The 11383-nt window shown below is 42.2% G+C and overlaps 1 pseudogene; it reads left to right on the top strand.

Moving 5' to 3' along the window:
* Positions 1-6268: 6268 nt before the first annotated feature.
* LOC109200450 (C-C chemokine receptor type 6-like) lies at positions 6269-9195 on the top strand (annotated as a pseudogene).
* Positions 9196-11383: the final 2188 nt, after the last annotated feature.

Raw genomic sequence — 11383 nt, 5'->3', positions numbered from 1 at the left:
TGTAACACTCTCTATGAACTTCCTAAAACTCTAGGGACCTCACAGCTGCCTCATTTGCATTTTCACACACACACAGTCTCACAGTCTAAAAATAGGTCCAGCACTGCCTCAGACTCCTTTCACACAGAGATCTCTTATTTTACGCAGACGTCTTTATAATTACAACTGCAGAAATTATCAGGCCTATTAAAACCTAGACAATTTCGACAAATTTAAGTTAACCCTCCAAGGGACAAACTCCAAGTTTTTTATTGTCAATTACCCAGTATCAGGTCCAACCTGTCTCTGGTCTAATCTCTAAAATCCCTAACTCAATTTAAAAGCGTCCAACGCCCAAGCTCCAAGCTTTACTACCCAAAAAAGTGCAAATACCGTTCCAAACGGTAAACTGATCCAATCAGTAGCTATTTTGGACCGTCCTCAGTTGTCCACGATTGCCAATCGGACTATCCCTTCCCAAGGAATTCACGACCGTCGCCAGTAAATTTAGAGCGTCACCTCCGAACAATGCACTTCTTAGCAGTCCAACTGCCGTTCTACAGAAATTTACCTTAATTTAAAACAACCATCATAACTTCACATTAAGTATATGACCGAAGCCGGTCCAACCGTCTCACCAATTAAAATGACCAATTACCTATTACCTATATACCTCTGCAGTCCAACTGCTTTAAATACACTTATTCTCTTTACTCTTTACTTGTTTTCAACGTTTCATTATCATTACTTCAACTTCACTTCTCATGAGATTTTCACCAAAATCAAACAGACCTTTACCAGTAATTTCAGTGAGTAGACTTTTAATTTCGTCATAACCAATCCGGCACTATTTGGAAATAATTCAACAGGTAGTGCCTTACCTTTGAATAAGCCGGCTTATGTCCACTCACTTCGACCACTGACTCGTGTCTGCTCGTTCGAGCGCCTCGGACCCTCTCGGTCTCAACCTCCAACTCTCTCTACTCAACCCTCGGCCAATGCACCAAATGTTACGGGTCCGAAATTGAGGACGAGAGTAAAACAATGATGGTCCAGAAGAGGTCAATCAAACAATTGATTTTAATGAATACACGCAGCGTGGGGAGACGTACACTGGAAACCATCAGTTGTAAATCCCCGCCCAAAAATACACTTCAGATTGCTTTTATAACATCAGGGTATTATGACGCCCCCTCTTGCGTTTACAAGCACATAGTTTGCATCTTAGGAACATTCTTTGCCCCTTGTACAGACAATGATCTGTTCTAAGAGATAAATGCAGACACAGAAGTTCCCCTTTCTGGCATCCTCTTTCAAATATGGTGATGATCTCAGGCCTTTGAGGTCACCATGGACTGGACCTCTCCTTCTGTCACCTGTAACTAGGCAAACTCAAATGCAACAAGAAGCTGAATACATTCAGGCCTTTGCTCAGCTACTATTTTACTGTAACAATATACTCAGCATATGAGTTTTGATATATATATTTAACTCAATCATTTTAAAGTGGTTATAACTGCACCTGTCATAAACATGTTAATATTTGATTATGATAACCCCTGTAATACAAATTATAACATAATGCCAACAGCTTCAATAAATGCTTTGATGAAATGATAATTAATGCAATGATAAGATGATGGTTATGTAAAATAATCCCTGTAATTCCACACCTGATATGTAAAAACCTCAGAATAGAGGAAAGGTGTACTTTATTCTTACTATTACTGTAACAAACCACTGTCACTGGTGTTACTGTAACAGTGCGGTGTATGGGGCACACAGATGTGAGAGTGACACTAAATGCAAATATTGTGGGTTCTCCTTCCAAATCACATCTAGGCCGCGTTTATTTAGCTAATGTATCTCATAACTCTAAAGTTGTTGTTTGTTTGTTTTAAGGCAACAAATTATCATTTTTAAATACAGCCAGCTAATCAAATGTTAGTTTCCCACAAAAAAGAGAAATTCTTTGTGTCAGACGTGACCTTTGTGGGGGCAGGTAAAGAAAGGACGTCCCCACGCAGCTGGTGACGGCTTAGAGTAGATAGCACAATAATAAATACATATCAGGTTGTTCCAGGTAATCACGTAATTAAGACGATCGTGGGGTCAAATACAGATTAATCTGACTGCTACCTGCTCCACATGCTAATACGAGCCTCAAAGGTTTACCCAGAATGCACTGTGATTTATCAGAAACAGGTCAAACATCAGGACACTAATGTTGGTTTCTGCTCCTCTGTGTCACAAACTGCTGCAGTTTATTTATGCTGACGCTCGCGGCCTGTCGGGGAAACTGTCTTTAGCTCTGGACTCTTGTGGCTCCAACACTTTAGTTTTTAAACAGAGCTTCAATGTGTTTTTCAGCTTTGAACATTTCATGTGAACATCTGATGGATTCGTGAAATTGTTAAAAAACAAATGCTGGAATTTTTTTTTATTTAAATCTGAACCCACCTGCTGTGGATTTCAGGACCTGGAACTCAGAAAATATCCACAGCATGAAAGTGACATGTAGCAATGTTTCATCAAAATAATAATAATAATAATAATAATAATAATAATGCTTCATTAAAAATACTAGAGTTAATGTACCTAAAAAAAAAAGATTGTGAGGGGTTCGGGTGGGAGGAGCCGTGACCTTGTTTTTCTGTGTCATCTGTCATAATTATAAGAAGCACGAATGCTGTGTGAGAAAAAAGGAAACGAGGACAAATGACTGGAACATGAAGTTGTCCTGATGTTTCCTCCTCTCGTACGGGTCCATCAGACGCGCTCTGATTTCATGTGAAATAACTGACGCCTTCTCGCTCGCCCAAACTCTTTCCATCCCTCGTTTCTATCTGCTTTGATGGTTTTTCCACAACTGCTGTGACTCAAATCTCTAAACCCCAAACTCAACTTTCAAACCTCACCAATGCACCAAAACTGTCTTATCGGCAAACCACACATTAGAAGGAGATCGCACACAGTCAGTCAGACTAATGACGGCGCTGCAGAGGCTTCATTATTAACACAGCTACAGAAACGTGTTAAAGTCCAATTCTACAAACACATGAAGTAAAAGCAGAGCTGGACCTCAGACTACAGACGAGTCACACCTGCAGCTAATTTACAATCACTAATTAACCCAACATGCAAACCTGTGGCCTGCAGGAGGAAACCACAGCACCCCACACTCAAATATTATTATTATCATGTCCATGTAAAGCTTCATGCGTTAATAAGAGCATTTTAACTTGATGGGAAGCGAGAAAATATGAAAATGTGAAATATGTGAGCCGGCGTCCCAGTGACTGCTGGGCCGTGGAGAGACGCCAGGCTGTGGGTCTCCTCAGATCAATGAATTCAATGTGATTTAACAGAGAAACAACACATAATATTAATTATTAATGCTGCTTAATACAGCTTAAATAAATGAACTGAAGTCTGAAGCTCTAACAGTTTGTTTATCTGGTTGAAGTTTTTACTTTGAAGGTCTCGCTGTTTCCTGCTGTTTTCATTATAAACATCAGAACAAACAGAATTATTATCATGTTGAATTTTTTTAGTTAAATTTAAACTGAGAGGTTTTTTTGATTTAGTTGCTCATTTATAAGTTTTAATTTTTAGTTTTCATTTCATGTAATTTCTGGGATTTTTGTATTAATAATAATAATTATTAGTAGTAGTGGTAGTATGTGGGCTTATTTTTGTTACAGGCATATTTAACTGTTGGTGGACAAAAACGAATAATTCAAATTTCCTGTTTAATTATCTGTATTTTAGCAGCTTTGCAATCACACGTTGTTCAAAGACACGTTGAACGAGCTCGTGTGGGAAACAGCTTCAAAGCCTGCAGACTAGGGATGCAACGATACCAATTTTTTCAAACCGATCCGATACCGATACTTGGATCTGAGTACTTGCCGATACCGAGTACAAAATCCGATACTTCTACCGCACACAAGTTAAACTTAACCAGTAGTAAAGAAACTACCCCAGACAACTCTTTAACACAAACGAAACGTTTACTGAACGTAAGGGCAGAGACAAATACTGTACAACACATCCCTTTTTTAAACTCAAATGATATTCCAATTCCTTAACCAAATGAAATACACTGTATAAATGAAATAATTCCCTTTGAAATTATATTAAACAACCCAACTTATGTTATCACCTTTTGGTAAGTGACTCACTAATATACACTCCAAAACACGTTATATAAATCCACTAAACATACAATATTCACACATGGGCCCCACACACACTCACATTCACACTTGTTGCAGGCCTGTTTGTTGCTCACGCCGGACGATGGAGAAAAATCCTCTTCTCCCCAGTAAGAGCGCAAAAGTCTGACTTACAGTTCCGTTGCTCGGTAGGTCGCCGTTCACCAGTCCCACACTAAATCCACTCCCTGCGGACCCGATGCTGTCTCTGCTACAGCGCGTTAGCCAGTCACTGTCCAGCTCTCCGACAGTCCATAGCAGCTGCCTCCGTGGCGCAGCCAAGCAGTCCGGGCTAGCCTTTAGCCTCGGCGGTCATGGCTGGAAACACAGTTTTCCACGGACGGTGGTGCGACCGTTGAAACAAAAAGTCACTTCACCCACACTCTGTTGTGAAGCTCTCACACAGTTAGCTTTCTAGTCATACACTCTTTTGTGCAAGTTAACCTCAGTAAAACTAGCCGAGTCTCTCACTTTGGTTCAGCTAACCTCGTGCATCTCTCCATGCAAGGTCCCGTTTTATGCTACCTTCACGGGCCTCCAGAAAATTAGAACTCTGAAAAATATTTTAACTCCCTTCAGAGTTACATACCATAAAATAATACTTTTATGATTAACGTAACACTTTGATTGCTCTAATTACCTGTATTTACCTTGCGACATATTACAGGGCAAATTATATTCAGGGTAGAGTTACATCACATAACATCAACTGTGAACACCTTATGTTACCGTGGCGTTTAAGTCCATGGGAATTATGAGTATCGGTTCATGGTATCGGTTAACTTTTACGAGTACGAGTACGCACACATTTTACAGTATCGGCACCGATACCCGATACCAGTATCGGTATCGGTGCATCCCTACTGCAGACGGATCCTTGCACAGACCCACGTTCATCAATACATCAAATATGAGACATTTAAATCTCACACTTTGCGTGTCCTCTGCTTTTTATATGGGTTAGGACTGTCTGTACGCGCTGCCCTCCATCTTCCTCCCTTCATCCTCCTCTGCCTCTCACACTGCTCCCACCCTCGCTGGTTTATATCGGCTCAGATCAGAAAAACTGAACAGTTCTGAGTCGTCGTGTTTAAGGAGTGACGTTTGAAGTCTCAGATGATTTAATTCAGTGGAAGGATTTCAAAAAAGGTCAAATGAGGTACTTTAATCTCATTAAGGTGTCACAGTGTCTGTAGGTCACGGCCCACGTGCGACCCGGTTTGATCTCAAGTTTATAATGCTTTATTTAAAAGACAAACAAAGAAACAAAAAAACTTCAAAATTTTCTTTTTACTAAAAATAGTTTAAAGATTTCTCCTGGAAAAAGCCCAAAATTTAACAGCGAGCTGATAAAATCTAGTTCAGTAAATCTGAAACTGTTACATTTTATCCACATGTTTAGTTCATCATCTTAGTTCTGAAAAAATGTGGATTTTTTTCTCCAATTCTCAATAATAACAATAATCAATCTTGTTTTTTATGTTAGTAATGAGTCAAACAAGCTCTGAAACAGTTTCACAGCCACAAACAGAGGCCCAACACTTAAACTCAGCAGTAAAAGCCAGTCTGTGAAGATTCTATTTGGATTTGACATCATTATATTTGGTTTGTCTGCATTTAGACCGATTTTAACTTCTCATCCGACAGCATAGTTTTATCGAAAAATAAATAAATTAGCGAGTGAATGAAATGTTATCCAGTGGGCCGGACTGGAGGTTAGAGCTCGCTGGTTTTCTTCAGAAATCAGAATCTGATAGAAAGAATCTTCGTTTGTGTTTGAACAATGAAAAAAACTCTGAAATATCATGAGAGCAGCTTAAAGTGCAGTTCTGCAGACACAAAGCCTCTGCACTCTCTTTTTGGTGATTTTCTCACTTCAGTTTGGCTCTTAGTGTTTGTTTTTTGACCTCATTACATCTGAGATGCCCTCTGATAACAATCGGATCATTTTCTGAGAGAAGCACGAAGCACAGCGTACCTGTGCAGGCGTCGCCTCGGGCTGAAAGTGGGTCATTCACAACCAGAGGAACAGCTGAAAGAGAACGATGGTTTATTTTCTGAAACCACTAGAAAAGGTGTGAGGAGTTTCTACCCCCGGTGTGTGCAGGGTGCACGCTGTGCCGGATTTATCTGTAGTGTTGGTGCTGAACTCTTCATATCTTCTTTCATCAGACAGCGCGGTGGTCTGTCCGAGGTCAAACCTGCTTTCTAAGCATTAATGATGGCACGAGGATTTTCCTTTGGTGTCATCACACTGACTGCAGGACACACAGAACCTTCTGTTGTTCAATTTTGGCTTTTTCACCACAGATTTTACATCTGGAAGTAAAACTGCAGCTTTAGATCAGGACAGAAATCACAGTAATTCAGCTGTTTGTGAGAATCAGATCAAACTATTCACACAACTGATGTTTCAAAGTTTTCCTTCAAATCAAAGGAAAACTTTGATTCAAATTAAATTTGGTTCAATATTAATAACTATTATTGCAAAATGATTCACACACGATCACACATTTAGAAATCAGACGGTGTGTAAACTTTTACAACTTCAGTGTCCTGAAACTTTTGCATCTGAGTGTCAGACTCGTTCTGCTGAGTTTGCTGTTAAATGGATGAGACCGACTCATCCAGAGAAGAGTTGAGCCAACAGATCGTTATGTGGCACAGAGACAGGAACACAAAAACCACCAAAGACACTGTGCTGACGTTTAAGGTCGGAGCTGCTGTGGTGGCGTTCAGTGGAAACATGGCAGAAACAGGAAGCTGTTAGAGGCACAGACCAAAAATCCCACATGTGACTGCGAGACCTTCACTGACTGGTGGAAGCAGACGCCGCGGCTTCAGCTCATGTAGCGCGTCAGACACTTCACGCTGGAGAGATCCTCGATGTAAACATGACTGACCCGAAGACACGAGAAAGGTCAGCTCCAGGACGGCGCCTGGATGGGAACCCAGGCAGCGCAGCAGCAGGACAGCTTTAGGAAAAATTCACGATTTCTGTGTTTTAATTCTTTATAAACAAGCGTTTTTTACAGTGTACAACTTCTGGTTTCTCTGAGCGATGGAGCATTAAATAACACATCAGATCTACAGAGAACAATGGAGGCCGGAGATCCTCGCTGAACCTGAACAACATCAAACGATCAAACCTTCACACACAGCACGTTTCAGGTCCTTCTGAAAATGTCTCCAGTCGGTGCTTCACTCATCATGTTTCTTTTCTTCTCCAGGTCCCAAACATGACGGAGAGTCCTGCAAACGCGACATTCGGTGACTGTGACAACGATGCTGAGACATATATCGATGACGGCTTCTGCATCATGGATCCGGACCCCAGTGAGGTCATCGCCCAGACTTTGATCCACTCCATCATCTGTGGATTCGGCCTGATTGGCAACGTCCTGGTGATGGTGACTTACATCTTCTACAAGAGAACCAAGACCATGACGGACGTCTACCTCTTCAACGTTGCCGTGGCCGACCTGATCTTCGTGGCTACGCTTCCGTTCGTCATATACAACGAGCAGCACGATTGGTCGATGGGCAGGGCGGCCTGTAAGGTGCTCCGGTCGTCCTACAGCATTAACCTCTACAGCGGCATGCTGCTGCTCGCCTGCATCAGCTGCGATCGGTACATCGCGATTGTTCGGGCGACGCGCTCCTTTGCGGCGCGCTCCCGCGCCCTCGTCTACAGCCGGCTGATCTGCTCGGCTGTTTGGGTGTTTGCAGTGGCGTTAACTCTGCCCACGCTCATCAGCTCAACCAGACTGAAACTGCGGCGCTCGTGAAGCTTCTGGTACCCAGCCTCCAGATGGTCGTTGGCTTCCTGCTGCCGCTGTGCGTGATGGCATTCTGCTGCTCCTCCATCATCTACACGCTGCTGAGGGCGCAGAGCAACCAGTGGCACAAGGCCGTCCGGGTGGTGTTGGCGGTTGTTGTGGTCTTCATTGTCTGCCATCTTCCGTACAACGTGACCCTGCTGATCCACACGCTGTCTCTGTTCAAGCAGAGGAGCTGCGACGCAGAGAACCTTAAACTCAAATTTCTCAACATCTGCAGGACCGTCGCATACCTGCACTGCTGTCTCAATCCCTTCCTCTACGCCTTCGTCGGGGTCAAGTTCAGGAACCACTTCCGCCAGATCATGCTGGACCTCTGGTGCTTCAGCAAAAGGTACATCTACACCGCTCGCTCGTCACGTGGCACGTCCGAGATCTGCATGTCAGGGCTGAAGTCGTCGGAAGGCTCCAACAACATGTCGTCATTCAGCGCGTAACACTTGAGCTATGAAGGGAAATCAATCCGGCGCTCATCTCAAGCTTTGCTGTGAAACTGTGCTTTAATAATAGAGACTGTGAGATGTTCTCATCTAACTGCATCCAGTTTATATGACACAAAACTGGACATTTTTCATTCACAGGTGTATAAAGTCCAACACTTGTCCACAGAAACACAGGTGACCACAGCAGCTTATTAAAACTATAAGCACAGCAGCAGAATCTCACACTTTGACTTCACGTATTGTTCTTGTGATTTAGAAGTAACTGTGTCATGCAGGTTGCTAACTGTACTCTTTGCTAATGAAGTTTGATGCTATAGATTGCATCTCTAACTTTTTATAACGGGCAGGTTTGGATGTTTGGGGCATCGAGGTCGGTTTTCTGATTTTCAAAGCTTTTGTGACATGAACATGTAAACACATAATCCTGCAGTCTGAGAACGAAGCGCCCTGTTGGAATAATTTGGTATTACAGTCGAGGCGTTTATTCCTGTTCTCGTGTCGCCAGCAGGAGCTTCTTTTTTGTGTATGATGATTAAATCTGCTGTTTTTAAAGATAAGGAGCTAAACTTCCTCATTTTCTGGATCTTCCCGTAACTGTCACTTGAACCTCATCTTCTTTTCTTGACCCTGCTGTACACGTGCCCTGCTGCTTTTAATATTTGGCATTTTGTAGATCTGTGTTTTTGTGCATTATTTGAATAAAACTGTAAGAAAATATCAGAGGTTTTAATCAATATTAATTATTAATTTAACTGGATGTGCCAAAAGTTTGCTGACTAAAATGTATTTTAAGATATTGTCTGCGTGGGTTCTCTGTGGATAGAGATCATCAGTTCTGAGTATCATGTCTGAGAGGAAGTGGGTAACCCGAGCACAGCAGCGGGCCGAGCACAGGGCCCTGGGGAACGCCACAGCTAAACTGGGCTACGGAGGAACAGGAAGGTGGGAAAACTAGATCTTGATCAGATTAACAGTGAAAGGAGAAGTGTGGCAGCAGATTGTGACACCGTGTGCGGTTGCCAACAATGACTTTCTCAGATGTGCTGATAAGCAGAGGTGTCACAGGGTACAGACATGAGCACAGATAGACTCGATGGCTGAGTCTTATCAGGCAGCAGGACGATGAGCCACGGCTCCAGGTTTGGATGGAGGGATCTTCAGGAACACAGAAATGTTGGTTAATAGTATTTTAGATCTATGTATGAAATGGGTTACACACACACACACACACACACACACACACACACTGCTGATTACTTCAGGCAGCTCAAATTCAAGTTACCTGTTTCATGCTCCTGCAGCTTTACTGTGGAGGTCAGTGACCTCTGCGCAGGTCAGACTTTTGGAAGCACAAAACATTTTATTGAGCACTGATGTGTGAGTTCATGTTGTACCTCAGATGTCATTGTCTGTGTGACGTAAAGACCTCAGGACAGGAAATAACATATGAAACTGTCATTAATGGAGACATTATGATCACTGGAGCAGGAAACTGTGTCTCTAATACACTAAATTAGTTTCAATCAAACTCTGAGCTGGGGTTTGTAGTTCCTCTGCCAAGTTTCCATAGTGATAAAAAAAGTGAGGACAAAGCTGCTGTACTGACCAGAAAAATGTCCAAAACCTTTCAAAAGTATCACAAAGTGTTAGACTGTGTGTGTTTGAACAGCTGTACCTCAGACATAAACCACTCAAACGCTGGCTGCCCTAAAACTGAAACTCCAGACTGTGTCAGTCACTGCTCCAGAAACCTCGATAACAGATCAGTCCACACTTTAACAATGGCAGCACTCTGCTGGAAGCTGCTGCATCAGCATGAACTATGAACACATTACTCCAGTACAGGCAAATGTGCACTAGTAACACTGTTGTATTATTACTGTTACGGTTTTACCCATAGTTTTTACATCCTTACATGGTCACACTAATAAGTACATCGAGGCTTTGTTTGTTAGATCCAGACAACGGTGACTGGGTCTGTGTTACCTGTTATAGAAATACAGCCATGTGTGGGATCCACAAAAACCCTGAATCTCAAATAAAAGCTCATAAAAAACATTTCTACGACCATCAAACAGATCTCGCAGATCCCAAAACTGCAGGTTTCATCACGCTCCGACCAAAAGTCACTGAACCGCCTCAAAAGTGGACCACAAACATGCTTCACGTTCGATAAACTACAACATGAAGTGAGACTTTCCCGCGCTGTGATTCCACGAAAAGGCTACGTCTCTTCTCTGAACACCTCCACCTTGGACAATGACGCACAGCCGTTTCCAGCCTGGTTAGAGACTTTGTGTCGTAAATTTTGCGTCACATGTATTTCTCACCTTCCAACTTTTGACTTGTGGGATTGACGTAAACTCAGTGATGTTACCGTAATTCTACTGTGAGCCATGCAAATCAGCCAATAGAAGCCGAAGTTATGGCCCCTCAGGTCCAGTCTATTTAGTCATCTGTGGGGCACAACGTCAACCATCCCATCATACTGAGTGTGAGGGTAATTCTTCAGAAAATATTCAAACCACAAACATTTTTTAGGCCTGTAAATAAAGTTAAATCATTTCTAAATCATTTCTTTTTAAATCACACCGGCTGTGTCCTCATTAAACTGTGACATTTCTGTGTTTGCACAGATGATGTTCATATGTGGATTCCTGGTTTCCTGGAGTTTATTGTCCACTGCAGCATATTTGTAGTTTGTAAGCAATAAAATACAAACAAATTAGGTGATACAAAATATTCTTGCTTCTCTTTGCTCCAGCGTCGGTACCTTTGACACAGTAACATCTGCTGTAATGTTTACACCTCTAAAGAAAGCGTTAGCTTTAATTTGATACCAACATTGTTTACACAGAGTTTGTAATTGCAGAGAAATACTCCATTCATTTTGGTCATGCCATTA

Source organism: Oreochromis niloticus, linkage group LG19, assembly GCF_001858045.2.
Source record: "Oreochromis niloticus isolate F11D_XX linkage group LG19, O_niloticus_UMD_NMBU, whole genome shotgun sequence".
Lineage (NCBI taxonomy): Eukaryota > Metazoa > Chordata > Actinopteri > Cichliformes > Cichlidae > Oreochromis > Oreochromis niloticus.
The sequence above is the reverse complement of the archived record's forward strand: the minus strand, read 5'-3'. Positions and strand labels throughout refer to the sequence as shown.